Source organism: Sorex fumeus, unplaced genomic scaffold (genome assembly GCF_029834395.1).
Source record: "Sorex fumeus unplaced genomic scaffold, SorFum_2.1 ptg000051l, whole genome shotgun sequence".
Lineage (NCBI taxonomy): Eukaryota > Metazoa > Chordata > Mammalia > Eulipotyphla > Soricidae > Sorex > Sorex fumeus.
The window spans coordinates 18,890,351-18,908,930 of NW_026606108.1; the positions used below are offsets into that span (position 1 = coordinate 18,890,351).

The window sequence follows — 18,580 nt, forward strand, 5'->3', positions numbered from 1 at the left end:
AATTTTGTCCTATACTTATTAACTCTGGACTCTTGAAATAATTATCACTCTCCAAGAATTTATCTTTTGACATGTACTTTACATTCTCTCAGGATTTAACTATAGTTAAATGATAAAGCATGCCATGGAAATGGAATTAAATGTTTAATTATTAATAAAAAGGATCATTAAAATTTCCATTAGCAGTTTATATCTTTCCTCTGAGATCTTTTGACTGCATTTTGGGGTAGTTACAATGTGATCAACATGTTTAAGGTAAAAATCAAGAAACTGAAAAATGGGAAGACTCCAAAGCTTGAACGCACAAACTGTACAATAGGTATGTTTTTCAATCTAACACTGTCAAATGTTAAAACATGTTTAAGAATGTAATAAAAAACAATGAGGCAGTGTTAAAACAAAATTTAAAAGACAGATGGTACATAGTTTCATAATCTTATCAGCTTTTTACCTATTTGAACTGAGAATCAAATATGCAACTAGAGATTGGGATACCGCCTAACACTTAGCATAGTGCCTAAATCACACCTTTCATGAAGCTGAAGAAAATGTTCAGGGCTGTAGTGATAGCACAGCGGGTAGAGCATTTGCCTTGCATGCAGCCGACTCGGGTTCGATTCCCAGCATCCCATATGGTTCCCCGAGCACCGCCAGGAGTAATTTCTGAGTGCATGAGCCTGGAGTAACCCCTGAGCATCTGAGCATCGTGGGGTGTGATCCAAAAAGAAAAAAAAAAAAGAAAATGTTCTATGTTCTATGTTACAACATGTGTACCTTTTAGAAAGGAAATATATTTTATCTGGCTGAGTATTACAAATGGCTGGAGGCTAGTGTTTACAGCTTGTTTACATCAATGAGTTCTTTAAGTGTGTTCTAATGATCTATAATGTAAATTACCAGCTGAGATTATCAAGAGATTAAAATGACTTAAATGGGAATATTTATGTTTAACACAAGCTAGACTCAAAATAAAATCAGATACTTCTGGATAAGCTTAAGGTATTCTAAATATATCATACTAAATTCCTTTTTAGTTTTTTGATGTTTGGAAAAGTCTATTATTAAGTATATTCTAAAAATGTGTTCATATGATCACTTAGTAATACCTTTTCTCATCTTATGCTATATCATCATATAACTATAGTGATTCTCTAAGAAATAAATCACTTGCAAAATAATTTACAAAAAACATTATCTAACTTGATAAAGTTCTGAAAAGTTGAGAACTACAAATATGCAAGTTGAAATGTAATTTATCTAATGTTCATAGGCAAAAAAAAACAAGTCCTACAGTTGAAGAGTATAGAAAACATTGTAGGATTCAATAAGCCTCCACAGGATTAAAGAAAACTTAATAGTACATGTATTGAGCTGTAGTGCTCAATTATAAAGCAAAAGAATATGTAACTACAATACACTTATCCTTCTAAACATGTCATTTAAAGATATATTGTAAACTGTTAAGAGCCCCCAGTTTTATGTAAGCTAAAATATTTCATTTCAGTTGAGAGTAAGTATTATTCATTTGTCGTTACATACACGTATAACAAGCTCTCTTCAACAATGAATGCTATTCACATAAAGAATATTATTTTAATGTTTCTTATCAGAGAAAAAGAGTATGAACAACCCTATTTTTCATTCAGTCTATTTGGAAAAAATAAGTTGCTTTCTATGGTTAATCAACATATTATTTATATTAGGTTTAAAAACTTCCTAGAATCCCTGTTTCTAAAATCATTTCTGAGATATATTCTATCATGTTCTACACACATGACTGCCATATGGTTCAAGATCTGAACTGAATATAAACTTGTTAATGATATCAAAGGACCAGATGCTCTATGCATATAAATCATTAAAAAGTTGTTGACATCCTTTTATGATATATAAATAGATTTTTGTATTACTGAGCTGTCTTTCTATATATCTGACATTATAACTTTTTGGGTGTGTCCATGCATTGTATCATACCATAATGAAAAACAGATTTTTATCGTTAGTTGGACTGTTTTTAACAGTTATTTTTAAAAGCCTTTAATACTAGTTAGAGTTATTTATCCTAAAACCTTTTCATCAAAAACTGTGGTTATTAATGTTCACTCTTCCATCTGATATAACTTATGTCAGATTTCCTCTAACACAGTGACAACAATAGTACCTAAAAGGTTTTTCTGGGGAACAAATGAGAGACATTCTAAATAGCAATGAAAATTATAAACTGAAACACAAATAGTATTATCAGTGTGTTTCTATAACTACAAAAACCTCAACAGTATTTTTCCTTTAAAAAGACAAAAACTGGGCCCAGAGATGTAGCTCAGCAACAAGTTCATGCCTCACATGTATGAGACAATGGATGCAATCCAAGCATCCAAAACTGAACAAATAATACACAAATAAGACAAACAGAGAAATGGGCATAATACAATGTATTCATGGAAGGGAAAGTAAAAGTCTTCTTAACATAGTTTTGCTTGTTTTACATTAATTTTTCTAAAACATTCATTATAAAGATGGTCTAGTGAAAATAATACTTATCAGTATTAAAGGCTGACAGGGAGTTCTTTCTACTCTATGATATATGCCTGGCCCCCAAATACTTTAGAGAACAAGATCCTCTGAAGTCCATCCAAACTGTCAAGAAGAGGGCTAAGATCTCCAAATCTCTAGCTAACCCGCTAAAGCAGTCTCATATCCTATGCATTCTTTAATAGTTCTACTGAATACTGTAAACATCATACACTGCTATTATAAACATAAAAATCCCATTGAAATAAAGTTCACATGAAATGTAAAAAAATTATATGTCAACAAATACAACTTTTTAAAAATTAAGTGAAAAACAAGACTTAAGGAGAAGGGACTTTCTGTTTTTAAAAAAAAAATTAAAAATAAGTAAAACACTTCTGTTAGATGGTTTTTTAAATATAGTCTTATGAAAATGTGTCCCCAGTAACAGAGAATCAAAATCTCTATTGTTCCTTATTCAGAATTATAAGCAACCCTTTAATGTACATCATTTAGTATCCACATTAAGTCAGGACACAGAAAAAAGAGGGAATTCAATTAAAAAGACATTAAGAACAGTAATCAGACTCTGAACTATCACATTAGCAAAAACATAAATGATAATAAAATACCCAGGAATGTTCAGAGTATGGGACAGATATTTAAAAACTCCTAGTGAACTATGGTGAAAGGATACTTACTGGTATTTTGGTTGTGGTGTACTAACACTGTACCCCTAAAACATATAAGCATTTATATTTTGTAAACCCCGTGTTTTCTCAATAAAAATAAAGGCAGTTAATACTGAACTAGCAGTTACAAAATATCCCATTTGACCCAAAATCTACTTTTATGCATCTTTACAAAAATTCTCACATGTTCACAACAAATACAAACAGAAAACAAATACTAAAACTTTTAATAACAGGATTGCAGGTACCACCTTGGGGCTGGGGCATGAGATGGGAAGGGAGGGAACAGAAAGAACCTGGAGCTAGTGGTGGAGGAATACTGGCTCTTTAGTGGCAGGAGTGGGAGAATGATTAGTGTCAGCCTAAATACAAATACTCCATGTCACCTCAACAATAGCAATGGAAGTGCTTTTGCAATTTTATTCTGCAATACGGACAGTTAAGCACCAAAGTCAAAGAAATTGTGAGCTGTAAACTTTGTTCCCACTCAACGATGGCTCCTCTGCAAGCAATCCCTCATGACTATTCCCAAGTGGGTTTGAGATCTACACAACTGTGCTTTGTGCACTGAGTCCACAAAGGAGTGCATAGCCTTCTAGGGCTCAGAAAACAAAGGCTCATATTTCATGCTTGGACTTTAATTTTCAATTGTTTCAAAGAGCTGTTCTGACAATTCCTCATACTGCTCAGAAAGTTAACATGGGCAAGTATGTATTTCAGTCGTAAAGCACATATGTGCATGTATAAAGCAATGGGAGGGCTGGAGCGATAGCACAGGGGTAGGACGTTTGCCTTGCACGCAGCCAGCCCAGCGGAGCCGGGTTTGATTCTTCCGCCCCTCGCAGAGAGCCCGGCAAGCTACCGAGAATATCTTGCCTGCACAACAAAGCCTGGCAAGCTCCCTGCGATATATTCAATATGCCAAACACAGTAACAAGTCTCAAAATGGAGAGGTTACTGGGCCCGCTCGAGCAAAACGATGAACAATGGGAGGACAGTGTTTGTTTTGTTTGAAGCAATGGGTTAAATACCTGGCACCAAGAAAGAAAAAAAAAATCAGATCCCAAGAGGAATGATAATGAGAAGAGACTAAAAGCTAATGTTCACTAATCACTGTATCACTGTCATCCCATTGTTCATCAATTTACTCGAGTGGGCAGCAGTAATGTCTCCGTTCGCCTCAGCCCTGAGATTTTAGCAGTCTCTCCTTACTCGTCTTTCCCAACACTGCCTTATTGGAGGCTCTTTCAGGATCAGGGGAATGAGACTGCTATTGTTACTGTTTTTGGCATATCGAATACACCACAGGTAGCTTGCCAGGCTCTGCCATACGGGCGAAATACTTTCCGTAGCTTCCCAGGCTCTCCGAGATAAATATATATATATATATATATTTCCCTCTATGATTTGTCGCCTACTGTCTGAACCCCATCAAATATGGTGTGGTAATTATGGAAAATGGGTAGGAAGTGTCTTATGATGTGTTGAGGCCACACAGTCCAGAAAATGTTCACTAACATAGAACAATAATACCCTAAACGCCCAACAAAAGAAATAGCAAAATGAATTATCACATTTATGTGCTGTACTTGCTTAGACGAAGATCCTTTTTAAAAAATATCAGCAAGTTCCTGGGTGAGATGTACAAATATCAACCACTATTTGAAATACACACATTTACAGAGCATAAATAAAACAGATTTTTTTTAAACCAACTGACATGAAGGTTTCTGCATGTGTAGAGAAAAAGTCTAAAAACTTAAAAGTGACAACAAGCTTCAGAGATGCCTCCAGAGCCCATGCCAGGCTGAGTCTCATCAGGGCACCCCAGAGGAGGGGAAGATGAATCCACCCTGCCCAAACAGAGCCCCAGCAGCTGAAAACCTCCAGAATCCAATCACCGCCATGCTCACAGCTAATCTCCACAGGCTCAAGACAAGCCCCATCCATGAGTATGAATCTGCTGAAAAGGTCAGGTAGTGGGTTTTGTAACTGAATCTTCAGGCTCTCAAAGAATGGAGAACGGGTGACCTCCTCCCAACTCCCTGTGCTTTTTGAGAGCCTGGCAGTCATGCCCACAAATTGCCTCTGGTATCATTAAGCGCATGAACAGCCATGATTCAGAGACTCACTAATCTCAGAAGACTCACAACAAGCTGCAGAGGTGCCTTTGGACCCCAAAGTCACCAACCAGTTAACAATTTAACTCCAGCTGTAATGACCTATTTAAAATTTTAGAATTCATGGAGCAACATCTCATACTCTATTCCACTGATGTACCAGGAGTAGCATACCACATTGGATGAGGTGCAAAGTAGAAGACAACTTATTCTGATCAAAAAATATATGTATTAGCACACAAGGCTCAACCTGTAACAACATGTTACTAATCTCTTATAGAAGGGCTTAATGGCTCCAGGTTGAGATACAACTGTCTTTACACAATGATCTTCCTCTAAGGAAACTTTTTTGGATTTTTTAGCGGATTATTCATAACAAGCAAATAAATACAAAATAAACACAAAAATTCAATACAAAATATATCATTTAGGGCGTGGTTCTGGAGCAGGCCTGGGTGTTTGTAGAAAATTTGAAATAATGGTGATGGGAAGGTGTAATGGTGGTAGGATTGATGTTGGAATACAGAATATAATAAATTTTTGTGAATAACTTGGAAGGAAGGAAGGAAGGAAGGAAGGAAGGAAGGAAGGGAGGAAGGAGCGAGCCAAATGAACTGGACACACGTTGATAAGGAACAGATTTATAAAATACTCAATTTTAAATAGTTCACCCTGATACAAGCCTCCTACAGTTCAACAATGTCATTTGTCCCAACATTCAATAGACTCTGCTCTATATATTCATATACAAGCATATGATAGCTTACTGTGAGTGATGTGTCACAGAAAAGAGGTCCCATTCAACACGGAAAAGACAAGAGGTGAGAAGAAAATATCCATGAGAGGGCCAGAGAGAAAGAGAGGAGAGAGAGAGAGAGAGAGAGAGAGAGAGAAACACATTTCTGAGAAGTATCAGTCCAGCAGAGTGAGAACTCAGAGCTAGAATAATCAAAATGCTTTTGCAGAAAAGTGCCAAAGCATATTTGATATAGAACTTAAGGCAATTTTATTTAAATCTAAAAGGATAACCAACTTCTGTTAACAACTGTATCATATGTGCATATATTCTGTACATACATATTTACAAAAGTCTGTTTTTGAAACAAAACATTCATTATCACACTTGATTTGTTAAAATAAAATTTCCCTTTTGATTTCAAATTGAAAATATTTAATTTTCTTAGCCTTGCTCTTTTCTCCAAGTAACAGTATGTAATGGAATTTCTGATTTAACTATGACAACAGATTGCTAGATACTGCTAGTAAAAGGAATCTCAAAAAAAAAAAAATCAGAAGAGCTGCTCTGGCTTTTTCTGTTACTGTTACCAAAGGCAGAACACAGAGCCAGTTGAGTTCTGGAGGTTTTCCGCTGCTGGGGCTGGCTCTGTTTGAGTGAGGAGGGAAACTCACCCACCCCCTCCAGGTTGCCCCCAAAGAAACAGCCTGGCATGGCATCTGGGGGCATGTCTATGGTGTATCATTCTATACTCTCTTTAAAGAGAGAGATTTATTGTTGAGTCTCAGGATCATGGTGATTAATGAGATTATATGGCACCAGAGGCAGCATGTGGGTGTGACTGCCAAGCTGCTGGAAATAGGGAAAAATGAGGGGAGGTCACCCATTCCCAATTCCATTGAGCAAGGCATTTTCCTTGTATGTGCCAGACTCTGGTTCGATCCCTGGCACCATATGGCCCCCTAAGAAGTGCAAGGAGTGATTGCTGAGTACAGAGCCAAAAGTACACCCTATCAGGTGTGGCCCAGAAACAAACCAAAAGATCTTTTTACTTTTAAAAAAGAAAGGCAACCTGACAAATGCAAGAAAACATGTATCCCATAAGAGGTTAATATCCCAAATATATAAAGAAGTCCTAAAGTTAATAAGAGAAAACAGACCTCAATTCACCAACACATGAAAACATATTCAATATATTAGTCATCAGGGAAATGGAAAAAGGCTCTAAATATTTTATACTTATCAGAGTCTCCCCTGAATGGAAATCAAGTCATTACAAACAAGTGTCTCCTCTTTCCCTCTTCTCTCTTCCCTTTGTCTTCCTATTCTTCCTTCACCTTCTTAGCCTTCCACTTCCCCTCCCCCTCCCATTTTTCTCTCTGTCATAGAGAGATGTGCACTGCATATGCTTTAACCAAACTGCAGCAGGATTTTCCAAACCAGCCCTATCCATTCACAATAAACTTCCACAGATCACTTTAAGAAGGGGGCATTACGGGGCTAGAGGGATAGCACAGCAGGTGGGGCATTGCCTTGCACGCGGCTGACCCGGGTTCAATTCCCAGCATCCCATATGGTCCCCCAAGCACTGCCAGGAGTAATTCCTGAGTGCATGAGCCAAGAGTAACCCCTATGCATGGCTGGGTGTGACTCCTAATTCATTCCATAACTTTCCAACTTTGTGATCTTGACAAAGTTACTTAACATTTGTGTCTTACTTTCTCCTACAAAACAGAAGTCATAATAGTATCAATCTTACCGAGAATATCTCGCCCACACGGCAAAGCCTGGCAAGCTCCCCGTGACGTATTCGATATGCCAAACACAGTAACAATTGTCACAATGGAAACGTTACTGGGCCTGCTTGAGCAAAACGATGAACAATGGGAAGACAGTGACAGTGACAGCAATTAAATGAGTTAATACTTCTATTTAGAAAAGTGATTGACAAAATAATCGTTATATTTGAAGTAAAATAAATAATAAAGTAATAGTTTTTCGATTTCTGAAAATGTTTCTACTATTCAGTATCCTTAGACTCATAAGAACTCCCAAATTGAAATCTCCTTTGACTAGATCTTCAGTAATTTTCTCCTCACTTTTACCTGAGTGTTAAAACGTCTCTTGAAGTTGTGATATATAGGTGTGTGATAGATATATGTGTGTATGATATATACGTGTATACATATATCACATATATGCATGTATGTGGTATATATATGCATACATGCATATGTATATATATGTGCGTGTGCATACATAAGATATGTGCTTATATAAACAATGCAATATTGGGCTGGAGAGATGGCACAGTGGGTAGGGCGTTTGCCTTGCACACGGCCGAACCCAGGTTCGATTCCCAGCATCCCATATGGTCCCCTGAGCACTGCCAGGAGTAACTCCTGAGTGCAGAGCCAGGAGTAACCCCTGTGCATCGCCGGGTGTGACCCACAAAGGAAAAAAAACAATGCAATATTATGCAGCTGCAAGGAAATATGACCTCATGCAGTTGCAGTTGGCTGTAATACGGATGGAGCTAGAGAATATCATGGCGTGAGTGGAATAAATCAGAGAAAGAACAAGTATCAGGTGATTTCACTCTCTGTGGACTATAGAAGATAAAACAAGGGAACATACAGGGAATAATGAAAAACTGTTACCCTTGGATTAAAACACTTGGATCAAAAACAGTGGGGTAAAAATATGGGAAATGAAGAACAGGTCAGAGAACAGGTCATAAGAACAGTGGTGGAGGGTCATGGGAACTTTGCTGGTGACAGGGTGCAGTAACTTTGTAAATCAATACTTGACCACTTGACATCCCGTTATTCATTGACTTGCTCAAGCGGGCACCAGTAACATCTCCATTCGTCCCTGTCATGCGCTAGTGTAGCACAATGGCGTCTGCTCGCTCCAGGAACACAAAGAGCCTCAAACCAATCATTCAGGGTCTTGACGAAGAAGTCTGACCATCTCGTAGGTGGGTGGCCACACGATCTCTTGATGTCCCATGGAATCCAGTCATTAACGGCTCTAGTCCAGCAGTTTTCTCCAAATCGCATGACGTGTCCAGCCCATCTGATTTTTGATGTCTTGGTAAATGAGACTGCGTCCCTGATTCTCGATCGTCAATGGAGGTCAGAACTCCAGATTCCTTCTCTCACTTGAGTGAAGTGTGATACTCCAAGCATAGCTTTTTCGATTCCTCTTTGGGAGACCTAAATAGCGTTCTCATCCTGTTTTCATAGGGCGCAGGTCTCTGAGGGAGAACGGTGGAGTCAAAGAGATGTGCCCGGAGCGGGAGGTTCTTCGTCCTCTTAGCTATTTCTTTGATGCTCTTGAAGGTGTTCCATGCTGCTCTCTTCCTCCTGCACAACTCAGGTGCCAGGTCATTCATCATGTTGAGTTCTTGATCTAGGTACACTTAACTGTTACATTCGGAGATGTTCATTCCCTTGAGAGTGAATGGAATGTCAGGAACAAGTCCGTTTCTCATGAACACTGCTTTCATGAGATTCAGCTTCAGTACGACCTTTCCACACTCACAGTCAAAGTCAGTCAACATTTGTGCAGCTTGGCTAATGTTTGGTGTTATTAGCACGATGTCATCAGCAAAGTAGAAGTGTAGTTGCCGACCATCTGTCTTCACTCTCATTCCTTCCCATTCCAGTCATCGCATGACGTACTTGAGGATGGCACTGAAGAGTTTCGGTGAAATGTTATCACCCTGCCGAACCCCTCTCTTGACATGGATGATCACTTCTTTGTAGAATGGTGACATCCTGGTAGTGAATCTGTAACACAGCTCACGGAGGATCCTGATGTATTGAGTTTGAATGCCCTGTGTGGCTAGGGCTTCAATGACCGCTTCAGTCTCAACAGAATCAAAGGCCTTCTTTAAATCAATGAATGATAGACAAAGTGGCATCTTGAACTCCCAGGAAACCTCAATGAGCTTGGTTACCATGTGGATATGGTTGATCATGCTGAATCCTTTTCGGAGCCTGGCTTGCTCGCATGGTTGTCCTTCGTCTAGTGTTCTGCCAATCCTATACAGGTTGACTCGAGTGAACAGCTTGTAGACAATAGAAAACAGGCAGATTGGGCGATAGTTGCCAATGTCATGGATGTCTCCCTTCTCATACAGTAAGACAATCCTGATGGTTTTCCACTGGGACAGAACCTTGCATTCAGACAGGTAGCGTGTGAAGAGCCAAGCCAGTGTATTTATGAGTACAGATGGCAGATTCTTCAGGTCTTCGGTTCTGACACTGTCTGGGCCGGGTGCTGTTTGCTTCTTTACCGACAAAATAGCGTGTTGGACTTCAGAAGGGAGAAAGTTGGGAGCGAAATACCCATCCTGCAGAAATTGCTATATGGGCAGGTGGACGTGGCTACCTAAGAGATCCGAGTAGAAGTCATGGATAATCTTCTCCATTGCCCTTCTAGAAGATGTGATAGATCCATCAGGATGTCGGAGGGCACTCATCTTGGTCTTGTAGTTGGCGAAGGACAGGCGGGTGTTGTGAATGCTTTCTCCGGCTTCTGCCACATCAGCCAGCGCTGCTGCTCTTCTCTCTTTAAGATCTTCCTTTTTTGCTTCTCTGCACTGCTTTGCAAGCTCAGACATTAGCCTGTGGTTGCCTCAGGCTAGCGCCTAGCCACATTGGAAAATAAGCTCGAGAGTTATACTACAATGCCTAAACTATAATAAAAAGTTTTAACTTCAAAGAAAAAATAAGAAATTGGACTTCATCAAAGTTGTTTGACATGAAAGAATAAAATAAAGAAAATGAAAAAATAAACCACAGAATGGAAGAAAATGGATGCAAGCATGTATCTGAAATGGGGCTAATCTACAAAATGCATACAAGTACCTAAAACTTAACAATAAAAAAAATTTGAAATACACAAAGGATTTGAAAGATATATGTCCAAAGAAGACATATAAATTACCAGGAAGTACATAGAAATATATTCAACTGGGGCGGGAGGGATAGCACAGCAGGTAGGGTGTTTGCTTTGTACCCGACACATCCGGGTACGATTCCCAGCATCCCATATGGTCCCCTGAGCACCACCAGGAGTGCAGAGTCAGGAGTAACTCCTGAGCATCGCTGGGTGTGACCCAAAAAGCAAAAAAATAATAATAATAATAATTAAGAAATATGTTCAACATATCAGTCACTAGGAAAACACAAATGAGAACAATTACACAAATGAAAACCACTTTATAGCCACCAGCACAGCCAGAATTCTTAAAAGATACATAACTAGTTGTGCAGGATACAGAAGACTGGTCCATTCAAAGACTGTGGGAAGAACTACAAAGCAATGGGGCGGCTGTGGGGAACACTTTGGCAGCTCCTCAAAAAGTTAAACAGTTACTGAAGGGGGCTGGAGCAATAGCACAGCGGGTAGGGCGTTTGCCTTGCACGCAGCCGACCCGGGTTCGATTCCCAGCAACCCATATGGTCCCCTGAGCACCACCAAGGGTAATTCCTGAGCACAGAGCCAGGAATAACCCCTGTGCATCTCCGGGTATGACCCAAACAAAAATAAAATAAAATAAAAAATAAACAGTTACTGGAAGACCCAACAATTCCACTCCTTGGTAGAAACACAAAATAACTGAAAACAAGTATGCACACAAAATCTTGCACACAAATATTTTAACAGCCTTATTCACAATAGTGTCAACAAACTGGATGCTCATAGCATATGAAGGGCAGTATTATTAAATTCTATTGACAGGAATGTGCAGAATGAGGACATCTATCAGAAAGAGATCAGATTAGTGGTGGTACTGTTGTGGAAAAGGTAGAAAAGAAAAATTAAGCACAAAAGGATAGGTGTAAGGGCCAGAGTGATAGTACAGTGGATAAGGATTTGCCCTGCACATTCCTGACCTGAGTTCGATTCCCGGCATTCCATATGGTCCCCCAAGCACTGCCAGGAGTAATTCCTGAGTGCAGAGCCAGGAGTAAGCCCTGTGCATCGCTGGGTATGACCCAAAAAGAAAAAAAAAAAAAAAGAAACCCCTCCCAAAAAAAGGATAGGTATGGGGAGGTGAAACTCTTGAACTTGACAATAATGTGACGTGAGAAAGTAGTGACAGTTATACAGCTTTGCTTTATAAATATATATAAAGGTCTATTGAACTGCATACTTTAAAGATATGAATTTTAAGGTTATAAATTCTATCTCAACTAAAAAGCGTCCACTGAGCACTGCAGCATCCTTGCTCCCTAGCATTCAGTTAGGTGATCAAGCATCACCTTGCTTGACCATCTAACTCGCCAATTGTAAGGCATTTTGGAGACTCCCCAAAATGCCTTAAAATTATAAAGAAGCTACAATGAGTGCCATATTCAAAAATACAGTACTGCAAATTCTTAAGTTTCTAAGATGCAATTAAAGTTATGTGATTATCAATTTTACACTGTAAACAAATATCAAATCATTATATGCTTGAAACTGAAATAATATTAACTGTTATTTATAAACAGTTAAGTTCATAGTTAAGATGTTATACTTCAGTGATTTATAAAAGTTCCTCCAGTTTTTAAAAAAAAGCCTGGGGGCTGGAGCGATAGCACAGCGGGTAGGGCATTTGCCCTGCACGTAGCCGACCCAGGTTCGATTCCCAGCATCCCATATGGTTCCCCCGAGCATCGCCAGGAGTAATGCCTGAGTCCATGAGCCAGGAGTAACCCCTGTGCATAGCTGGGTGTGACCCAAAAAGCGAGAAGAAAAAAAAAAGCCTGGGATGTCTGAGGCACTAATTTAGAACAAGTGATTTGTACCATAAAAGCACAAGTTTAGGTTAATTTTAAAATAAACTTATTCCAAATTATTAAATTAATTAAAAAATTCTAGAGATAGCATGACATGGAGAATTAGGATGCCAGAGAAACAAATTACATTCCTACTTCTCTTCTTAACTAACTATAACTTTGGAAGAATAATTTATTACTGGCCTTTAACTTCCTCACTTCTGAAATACTGATGATTTATTAATCTTTAAGATTCTTTCCAGTTCAAAAGCTACATTATTAGCTGCCAAGGGATTTGAGAATTTCTCCCAGTTAAGAGAACTAAGTTCATAGTTAAGAACTCAATAAATAACAGGTGAAGTTAAGAATTCTATGTGAAGATCTTTGATAACTTTCTTTAAATTGCTCTTCCACAAACAGCAAGACCATAAATCCTATCACTTCATGTTCTATCACCTGAAATCACATACCAATAAAAACCAGTAACTCACGTTCTGTAGGTAACTATAATGCTTTCTACAACCTTGGAAAGTAGTTTGGCAGCTCCTCCTTGGAAATCCTCTTCAAAGCCTGTAAGTAATATGTACCCTCCAATAAAAGAGAATTGAAAAGACCCAGAGGTGTGGATATATTCTGTCCACAAAACTATGAAAGTTACAGAAAGGTCAAAAAATGTAATCACTAAATGAGTAAATCTTGAGTTTAACAATCAACAGTTCTGACTTTTTCCCAAGAACAGTGACACTTTAGACCATGAGATAACATTTTTGCTGTCATACTAATTTAAAGCATATTTACTGCAAGGCACAGTACAAAAGTCACTAGATAAACAGTAAGCAGAGTAGGCTGTTCAAAATCTACATCTTGAAAAGGGTTTATTATTCCCTAGATCACCACATCTTCTATGCATTAACACTGAAGTTCAAAAAAAAAAAGTTGCTTCTTTTGAGGTAGAAAGGCAATAAAAAAAAATCCAGGCCAGAGAGATATAAGGCACTTCCTCCATCTAAGCCTTGTTCAATCTCCAGCACCATATGTTTTCCCGGGCATCAGCAGGAGTGATCCCTGAGCAGAGAGCCCTGAGCACTGCTGGGTGTGCCCCCAAAAGAAAACAAAATCAGCCAATACCCAATACCAGTGATAGAGGTAAAGAAAATTCGAATTAATGGATAATATCCTATTAAATTTTGTAATAACTAGATATGCCACATAGATCAATGTGACAGCTCTGTATGTACACAAGAAAAAGTTTTTATGAAAATGTCTTACCAGTGAGTGCTCCCAAAAGTGTTCTGCTTATCAAGAAATAAGGCTTAAGGAGTTTTAAAGGCAGTAGAATAAGGATATACAAATGTCTGCTGGAAATACACTTTTGAAGAAAGCCAGAACCTTCTGCAAACACTTTCATATTCACCTTGGGTTTATTCCTAGCAAATGTCAAGAGTCTCCTGTGTAAAATTCCTCTGAGGAAAGAGATTCATTGCCAAATGGTCTGGATATATTAGAAATCCAGATTAAAAGGAAGCCAAGTTAATGGTCTTGCATTATTATTTTTTCATTTCTCAATATGTAAGTATGAAGTTCACATATGGTTATCTGCTTTTTTTTTATTTGTAAAGCAAATAAAACTTTGCATTTTAAACCTGATTTTTTTTCTTCCTGACATTTTTTCTTAGGTATTTGTAACAAATTTGCAAAAATTTATTTGGATTGGTTTTTTTTTTTATTTTCATTTTGTTTGTTTGGGTTTGGGATCACACCCAGCAGTGCTGGGGGAAGCTATCCCTGGCTCTGGCTCAGTACTCCCTTCACCCAAGTAACACTGAGGAAAGCATTCAGGCCTTCTGAATGCTAAGTATGCATTCAGTCCTCTGCATTCTCTCTCTGAACCTGTGGAGCAAAAATTTTACACTGCTATGGATCAACTAAACTAAAAGTAAGAGCTAACACAAATATAGCCACAACCACCCCAAAAAAAAACAAGTTTGTAGATGTATGTGTAGAAAAGTGATAAATTATATTCAGAAATAAAATCAAACTTGTTCAAACCATATTACTTATAGATTAAGGAAATTTTAGGAAGAACTGACTGGCCTAATTTTTTCTTTTCTGCTCTAGACTTGTTAAAATATTTATATAGTGCTCTAACCCTGGAGAAACTGAAAGAGGTATTTACAAAAGACAAAGTATTATAAACAACTGATGAACAATGAACTATCTGTGACAGTTTTGGTCTTTGGCAAAACAGTCTTTTTTCATTAGAATACTTTGCCCAGTCAAACATTCTAATTATCCTTCTAAAAGCAATAGCTGTTATCTTTTAAAGAATTTGTCCCTATCACAAGGTCCTGCTACCAATAATGGTTTCAACCATCTAGCCCACTTCCAAGTACAGAACTACCCAAGATTCTACTCTGAGAGAAACCATTCATATATAAAACTGGAAGGACACTAATGTACAGCTTCCCCCAATACTGAAGGATCAGGGAGGAGACGTTCCATTCATGTTAAGAGAAAATCAGATGTGTGAATAGTGCTACAATTAATATAGGATGCAAGTGACTTCAGAATAGAGTTCTGGGACCCCTTGGGGTTGATGTCAAGAAGTGGAATTGATTGGTGATATGGAAACTCAATTCCTAGGTTTTGTTTTTTTATTGAATCACTGTGAGACAGACCCTTACCTTACAAAGCTGTTCATGATTGGATTTCAGTCATACAATATTCCAACACCCATCCCTCCACCAGTGTACATTGTACTAGTGTCCCCAGGTTTCCTACCATCACCCTCCACCCGCCTCTATATAGGCGTGCGCTCTCTCTCTCTCTCTCTCTCTCTCTCTCTCTCTCTCTCTCCTCTCCTCTCTTCTCCTCTCCTCTCCTCTCTCCTCTCTCCTCTCTCCTCTCTCCTCCTCTAGGTGTTATGGTTTGCGAAAAAAGTACAGAAAGGGTGTCATGTATATCCCTTTACCTACTTTCAGCACTCACATTTTGTCCAGTGTGATCATTTCCAACTATTACTGTCATACTGGTCCCTTCATCTATCTTATCTACTCTCTGCCCCCACACACTTGTGGTTGATTCCAATCACTGACCAATCCTCCTAGCCCCTGTTCTCCCTGACTTGGATACTGCTCTTCTACTATATATTATTTTATATACCACAAACGAATGCAGTCCATCTATATCTCTCCTCCTTTTGACTCATTTCACTCAGCATGATATTCTCCATGTCATCCATTTACTAATTCCTTGTTTTTTGAGAAGTGCCCATGTTGTCCTCCAAAGAGACTAGAAAAACCTAAGTATCCAAGAACAGATGAATGGATAAGGAAACTATGAGACACACACAAAATGGAGTACTACTTGACTCTAATAAAAGACACTGGTGCTGGAACTTGTACACCTCAAACCCAATAATGAATAACTTGGTAACTTTGTAATCCACAGTGATTCAATTAAAAAGAAAAAAGAAGAGACAGCAACATGAGTAACACAACACGCCTCAGAGATGCCTCCGGACCCCATGCCAGGCTATCTCATTCATGGCAACCCGGAGCAGAACTGGCGAGTCCCCCCACCCACCCCAATAGAGCCCCAGCAACCGAAAACCTCCAGAACTCAATCATTGCTATGCTCAGGGACAACTTCCATAGGCTTGGACAAGCCTCATCCATAAGTGAATCTGCTGAAAAACACAGGTATGCAGGACTTGTGACCAAAATCTCCAGGCTCGTACAGTCGGGAATGGGTGACCTCCCCCCGCCCCACCTCCCTGTGCTTCCAGTAGCCTAGCAGTCACACCCATAAACTACCTCTCGCACCATATAAGCTCATTAGCTGCCATGATCCAGACTCAGACATAAATCTCTACGAAGAGAGCAACAGGAGCAACAATCCACTGAAATGCCTTTATACCCCAAAGTCACAGCCAGTTAAAAAAAGAAAAAAGGAAAAAGAAAATTAACCTCCAGCTGTATCACCTTATTTAAAAGTTTAGAATTCCTGAAGCACACAGCCATGCAACATCTCATACTCTACACCACTGATAGACCAAGACAAGGGCTTAATGGCTCCACGGTGAAATACAACAATCTTCACACATTTTCCTCTAAAGATACTTTTGGAAAATTTTTAGCAGATTATTCGTAACAAGCAATACAAAATAAATTATTTAGATCCTGTTTTGGAGACAGGCTCTGGGGGTCGGGATGAAAATATTCAAAATATGGTTGCAGGAAGGTGTAATGGTAGTGCGATTGGTGTTGGAATATTAAATGTAATAAATTATTGTGAACAACTTTATAAAAATTAAGTTAAATTTTAAAAAAGAAGGAAAAAGAAGGAAAAAGGAAAGACAAAATCATACTATTTGCTGTTACATGGATGGATCTGGAAGGTATGATGCTGAATGAAGTTAGTAAGAAGAGGAGTGACAGACACAAAGTGATCTTCCTCATATGTGGGATATAAAGAAATATAGTAGAGGAACAACAAATTTTCAAAAGTAACAAACTAGAATTGACCTTAGTAGGAAGTGTGTGGGGTGAGGAGCATAGGAGAGAGTTGGGACATTGGGACACTGTGGAGAAAGGTAGACACTGGTGGAGGGTGTGGGGCTGGAATGTTTTAGGCATGAAACTCTACCATTAACACTATTGTAGACCCCGGTGCCTAAAATAAAATGAGAAAAGCAGACAAACACAAGGGAAACCAAAGCTTGAAATGAAGAGAGAGATACTGAGTGAGAGAGAAAGCAAAAGAGAGAGAGAGAAGAGAGAGAGGAAGAGAGAGGGAGAGGAAGAGGAAGAGAGAGAGAGAGAGAAAATAACTGCTGAGAATAAGATTCAATCAAGCCTGAAGGAGCCCTATCAGTCTTAGCTCCTAAGATGCATGCCTTATATACTGCTTTTTTTGTTTGTTTCGAGTTAGTTTGAGTCAAATTTCTAACTAGACAGAGGCACATTACTTGCAAGTTATTAATGTCCATTTATCAAAGTAGGGATTGATCACGGATGCTTCTCCTGGAAGGAAGCATAAAATGAGGCTCCCATAACCATGCCACTGGACTCTGCACCAGACTGTTTTCACTCAGGGCACCCCAGAGGGGGGGTGGGCGACAGCCCTCCCCACCCCAAGGGACCCAGCCCCAGCAGCCGACCTCCACTACCTAACCTCCACCACGCTCCAGGCTGCTTTCCAAACTGCATGACAGCAAAGAGGCCATGCGACATTTCATAAGACACTTCCTACCCATTTTCCATAATTACCATACCATATTTGATAGGGTTCAGACAGTAGGCAACAAATTATAGAAACATATATATATATTTAATATATATTAAATATATGTATATGCCTCTCGGAGAGCCCAGCAAGCTACCAAGAGTATCCCATCCGCACAGGCAGAGCCTGGCAAGCTCCCTGAGGTGTATTCGATATGCCAAAAATAGTAACGATAACAGGTCTCATTCCCCCAACCCTGAAAGAGCCTCCAATTGTTGGGAAAGACGAGTAAGGAAAGACTGCTAAAATCTCAGGGCTGGGACGAATAGAGACGTTACTGGTGCCTGCTCAAGTAAACTGATGAACAACAGGATGACAGTGATGCAGTGATACAGTAATCAAAGCAGGGTTCCTAGGAAAGTCTATCACATAGTAAGTGAACAATTTTCCCAGAAAAATTGGAAGGTTACTAATTAACTCAAAATCATATGAATGGAACTTTTTCAAGAGCTAGTAAAT

General features: G+C 39.0%; 1 protein-coding gene across 1 annotated transcript in view; it reads right to left on the minus strand.

Annotated features, from left to right (window-relative positions):
* The window catches only part of DTWD2 (DTW domain containing 2), an 85,850-nt gene that overhangs the window by 38,576 nt on the left and 28,694 nt on the right, over positions 1 to 18,580 (minus strand). The window lies entirely within an intron of this gene.